Source organism: Gopherus flavomarginatus, unplaced genomic scaffold, assembly GCF_025201925.1.
Source record: "Gopherus flavomarginatus isolate rGopFla2 unplaced genomic scaffold, rGopFla2.mat.asm mat_scaffold_2101_arrow_ctg1, whole genome shotgun sequence".
Lineage (NCBI taxonomy): Eukaryota > Metazoa > Chordata > Testudines > Testudinidae > Gopherus > Gopherus flavomarginatus.
In genome coordinates this window covers 1-5,914 of record NW_026114818.1, presented here as the reverse complement: position 1 = coordinate 5,914, position 5,914 = coordinate 1, and the positions used below count along the sequence as shown (strand labels likewise).

The 5,914-nt window shown below is 49.7% G+C and overlaps 1 non-coding gene across 1 annotated transcript; it reads left to right on the top strand.

Annotated features, from left to right (window-relative positions):
• Positions 1-235: 235 nt before the first annotated feature.
• Positions 236-307, top strand: TRNAQ-CUG (transfer RNA glutamine (anticodon CUG)). Its single transcript has one exon. It is a non-coding gene; the product is annotated as a tRNA-Gln (tRNA).
• Positions 308-5,914: the final 5,607 nt, after the last annotated feature.

Below are 5,914 nucleotides of genomic sequence, written 5' to 3'. Positions count from 1 at the left end.
TGTCTGGCCTGTCAGTGCAGCTAACTTGGAGCTTTGGCCTCTCCCCATTGTCCCTGGGGACTGTCAGTCTCAGGGTCCTGATTTCCCATTGATCCTTCCCCCTTCTACTGGTGCTGGGAACAAGCCAACCAACCCCCCCACACACACACACTAAGTTTTAGTAAAGGGCCAAGAGCCCCCTTACACAAGCCAGCCCCATGAGGGTCACCGATGTGCAGAGAAGGCAGCACAAGCTGCTCCCATGGTGTAATGGGCAGCACTCAGGACTCTGAATCCTGTAATCTGAGTTCAAATCTCAGTGGGACCTTGTGTTGGCTTGTGGTCATAGGCGGCAGGTTATATATATTTGTGGTGCTCGTGCTCCAGGAACATTCAGGGCTGGGGGCCCTCCTCCAGCAATATTTGGAGTTGGGTCTCTTCCCCTGGCCCCTGCATGGCACCCCTCCCCTCTGCTGTGGTGCATCCCTGCCTGACAAAAAGCAGCATGTGCCTGTCCCCTGCCTGCTCCTGCTGCTGGAGTAGAGGGATTCTGGGCAGAACTGCTGCCCCAGAGTCCTAGTGCAGGCTGCCCTCAGCCTCTCCAACACCCCCAACCCTGAGCTCCCTCTGAACCCTGATACTCTGCCCCAGTCCTGAGCCCCCTCCTGCATCATGAATCCCTCAACCTCAGCCCTACGCTCCCTCCCAGAGGGTGCACCCCTTCCCACACACTCCTTCCCACCCCCTGAGCCTGCACCTCTCACTCCTTTCTACAACCCTGCCGAAGCCTACACCCAGCACTCAAACTCCATCCTGAGTCATGCACCCTAATCCCCCCCAAACCCCCTCCCAGAGCCTTAGGCAGGTGGAGGTGGAGTTTGGGGGCGGGTTCTGGGCACCACCAAAATTTCTACAAACTTGCCACCCACCCATGCTTGTGATAATGCCCCAGAGCTCAACTCCCCTGTCTCCAGCTGTGTAAGAGTGAATCTTTCCCCTCCTGCTGGGTGACTCACACCTCCGAGAGCCAGGTCTTTGGCAGGGATGGCCACAATGGCATAGGGCTCTAGAACTTGCTACCCTGATAGTTGGGATTCTTGCTGCTGCACCTGATGTTCACAAGCTTGGCCCTTGTGCTTCCTACCACACGTTTCCTCTGGCCCACATGGTGCTTGAAGAAAGGAGTGCCAGCGCTGGGATTAATAGTTAGGCCTTGGCAGGAGGGAGGAAGTGTCCCAGGCTGGAGCCCCACACACCTTCCCTCCTCCGGGCACCTAGAGCAGAGGCAGCCCAGCTCTGTCCGCTGGATACCTCAGCAGAGTAGGTGAGTTCATGTAAATACAGTCTGGTCCCAAAGCTTCCCCCCAACCCTGGTCGTCAGTAGCTGCCAGGGGAGAGCTCATTCACACCTCGCTTACAAATCATCATTTGAAATTCTAAGGTTGGCCAACACTGCCGAAGCCAATGCACCAGCATTGTCAACAAACACAACAGCTGGGTGAGGAAACCCGGCTTTGTCCAGACTTTCCAAACCTATTTGACTTTCTCAGGTACAAGTAGTTTTCATACGTTGTATCTGCTTTTAAAGTGTGTGTTAACGTTTCAATTTCCATTCAAATTTGCAACCAATGACAACATTGGCAGCGCTGCATGTAACTACCTGACCACTGAGGGAGGGGGTGTTGGGGAAAATCGGGGAAGGGGGTGCATAGCCCCCTGGCTGGGGGGTGTATAGGGAATGCCCAGTTTCACTGAAATGAGTCTCCTACTGCAGCACCTCAGTAGGTTACATCAGAGAGGAGCTGCAGTGTCTAGGCAGTGGGATGCCTGTGCCTTTAAGAGCCCAGCCGTGGGAAGTCCATGCTGAGAGGTGCTGCCTGTGAGAGGGGAAATAAAAAAGCCCTCTGCTCCCCCACCCATGTTTGCAAACACTGGAGTCTCAGCCTACCGGGATAACTGTTCCCCCTCGGCCCCTGCCTGTGCCGGGGTTTAACCCTCTGGCAGCGCCTCCATCCGGGCTTAAATCCGGTTCCTTCCCACCTCCCTGACTTTGCCTTCAGTCCTCTCCTAACTCTGCCTCCAGCTGCTTGACCCCCGACCAGTCAATTTCCACCCCCTGCTCAGACCCTGGCCACCTACTCCTCTGATTTGTCCTCCTTTGCCCCTTTTTAATCCCTGTAAAAAGTAGTCGATGCTGTGTCCCATTCTCTGGAGGGAGGGTTGGGCGCCGGGCGCCTGGCCCCTGCCTGCGCAGTGCTCAAAGTGCCCCATGATCTTGTGGATGTTTGCTGAGTGCTGCAGGGTCACCCGAAGGGGGAGAGAGACGCGGTTAGGAGGTGATGCAGCCAAGGGTGCCTCACCCAACACTGAGATGCAGCCACCTGTGGGGTGATTTACACAAGTCAGCAAATGAATATGGAACAAGAAACACATTGAAAGGATCGAGGCAGCTGCAGGAGGTGGAGAAAACCAGAAAAAGCAGTAGCCCTGGATCCCAGCCCTGTCCCTCCCCCACTCTACCCCCTAATCTCCACTCCCCTCCCACATTTGAGGGGAGAACCCAGGAGTCCTGGTCCCCAGCCTTGCCCACCCCCATATTTTGATATGGCTCCATCCATCAGCTGCCTCCACAATTGCAGGGCAGTGCCATGGGGCACACCGGGGCCTGCCTGTTTGCACAGGATGGGCAATGCCAGTGCTCCAGAATGGGGAGAGATGATGCTAAGGGAGAAGAAGCAGCAGACAGCTCCCATGACAGAGAAAGAAATGCTAGGGGGTGCCGTACTGCAAGGAGTGAATGGGGTTGGCAGGGAATGGGAGGATCTTCCCTCACAGCAGGTGCGTCTGTATCCCTCCCAATTCCTCCCCAGCCCTACCCCAGCCCAGGCTAATCCCAGCCCAGCTACCAGGATTAAATTTGGCCTGGATTCCCCAGCTGCTGGGAGTGGGGCGTGGGGCTGGGAAGAATGAGCCTCTACTCCTCCTTCCCCAGACACAGCTGCATGGGCACAGACCAAAGGAGCCTGCAGCACTGCTGCCTAGAGGAAACTGAGGCACCAGCCACTGACAGACACATCATGGATCTCCTCATCCTCATCCTCTTTTCCATATACAACCTTGCCAGGGGAGGGGGGGTAAACTCAAGACAGTTGCATAGTTAACCTGTGGAACTCCTTGCAAGAGGATGTTGTGAAGGGCAAGACTATAACAGGGTTCAAAAAAGACCTAGATAAGTTTATGGTGGATAGATCCATCAAGGGCTCTTAGACAGGGTGGGCAGGGATGGTGCTTGTAGCCTCTGTTTGTCAGAAGCTGGGAATGGGCAACAGGGGATGGATCGCTTGATGATTCCCTGCTCTGTTCATTCCCTCTGGGGCACCTGGCACTGGCCACTGTCAGAAGACAGGAGGATACTGGGCTAGATGGACTTTGCGTCTGAACCAGTCTGGCCGCTCTTATGTCTCCCTTGGCGCAGCAGTGACACCCAGTGGGCATCAGAGTAATGCACAGAAGGTGTTTTGCTTGGCGCAGCAGTGACACCAAGTGGCCATCAGGGTAACACACAGAGATGTTTCCTTGGAGCAGCAGTGACACCTCGTGGTCATTCAGGGTAATGCACAGAAAGTGTTTCCATTGATACAGCAATGACACCCAGCGGTCAGGTGGTGTAATGCACAGCGTGTGTCTTCCTTCTAGGAGCAGGACACCACAGACCAGTCACGGTAAGGCACAGAGTGTATTTCTCACCAAGCTGGGTAATGCACAGAGCATGTTTCCCATGGAGCAGCAGTGATACCCAGTGACCAGCAGGAGTGCATCAGACTATTCTCGTTTGGTGGGAGGGACTGAGGTGGGTAGACAAAAAAAATTGGGGGGCTGTGCCCCCCCATCACCTGGCCTCTCCCATGCCTCTACTCCTTCTCAGTTAAAGGCAGGCTCATCTCCTTCCTACTGGCCAGGGTTTACAGCAATACAACTTTATTAAAATAAAATAGTGAACAGTTTACTTTCAATAAGCTAAATCTGTCCAAATTTTAGTATTAAATCCAAAGTTCTTAAAGATCCCATCAACAACAAAACCTAAATGAAAATTTGAAACCAAAAACAATGCTTAATTTAAAACCCAACATAAGAAAAACTTTGTTTTTAAAAATTAAAAACTAACAAATGCCATAAATTAATAATTTCAAGGTTTTATCAAAAGGTGTGCTACAGCAGGATGTAAAATAACATCAAATAAATAAACCTGAACTCTGAAACCTCTATAAAGGAATTGTATCCTTGAATACTGGCAAATCTGTATAAAATATGCAGAAGTATGTCAAAACTGGTGTTGCAGGTCAGCCATTCGAATCCAGCAAATGTCAATTAAAATCTCCATTACAACTTAAAAAACCAAACAACCCAATAAACCAAAACAGTCACCGCCTGAAACAAACCTGCACAGAAGCAAAATTAAACCTGTGCCAACATTGGAACAAATGATGTAAATGTCTAATTCTAACTTCTTGTTCTTGCAGGAGGAAAGTGTTTGCACCCCAGTAACCAGGCTATCACTGCAGCTTCCTTTCACGAAATAAGATTTTACCAAATATAAATTGCCCTCAAATTTCTCTAAGAGAAATTGAAATTGTATCTTTGCACTAATATCCCAAGTGTGCAAGTCCATCCCCTCAGAGCAGCCCCACATCCTGAGCCCAGGGCAGAATCCCAACTAGTTTGGGCATTTGTAACCCTGGGGCCTGAAGCTGATGAGAGAAAGGGAAGTGAGCCATCTTGGAGCTTTCCGATATCACCTGCTGGGAGCACAGGGAATTGACTGAGCGACGTCCTGGCTGATTTTGACCTTGTTCTCCACCAGCAGGCTCCACTGGAGAGCTCGGGAGTGACATGACCATGGGAGCACCCTATGTACATATTAAAATCTGGCATTTGGGGGCCATTGGGGTGAAATGTGGGTACTTTTGGGGTTGGGTCCCACATGCGAAGGGATGTGGACAATTTGGAGAGGGTCCAGCGGTGGGCAATAGAAATGATTAGGAGGCTGGGGCACATGACTTACGAGACCCTACAGGCCATATCCTGTACGTTAAGCTAAGGCAAGGTTAGCATATCTATATTGTGACCTTTTACTAAGAAAGCAAATTTGACCTGTATCTTGTTACTTAAATAGATAAGTACTCACGCCTGTCTAAGACCTTTACTTAGACCAATCGACAATGGAGAATGGCATAGGGTTTTTTTTTCAGTATTCTACCCACAGACTTAACAGGTAGAACACAAGGGAACTTATGTGCATATGTACATGTCATCAACATGCACAAACATACTAGCCTGTGAAGTAAGCGTACCCTAACGTTTTGTGGGTGAGGAATGAAATTTGGACATAGGAGGAAGGATTTCCGGTGCTTGTGCCCTATAAAAGAGGTAGCCCACCTCATAGAGCACTTCACTCTATCATTCTGACTTACTTCCTCCACTCTTCTCTCATGTACTAGCACTAGGCTGTACTTGTTCTTAAACTTTAAGTTCAAGGGAACTAGGCAAAGCTCCATTTCCGTAAGTTTGTATTCTTTGGTTTATTAGTTTTTGATTTTAAGTTTAACTAGTCAAGTAAACCCTAAGTAACAGTAGCTTTTTATAAGCGCTGCATCTTTCACTCAAGAATGAGAAAACCTGAACTGCAAGGCTGGTTCTGTGTCTCTTACCACCACGTTATCAAGGAAGTGTGGTAAGAGACCATTAACCAAAACTTTCTTGCATATAATGCCTATGTATCTATTGAAATAGCAGTATAAAGCAAAACTGTAACGGTAAACTCAATTAAATTAAAAAAATGTAAGCTACGAAATTAAATTTTCATCATTATTATCAAAGTAACTATTAGTAGTACACCTAAAATCAGGGTACATGGGACCAGAGAGTTGGAGTGCAG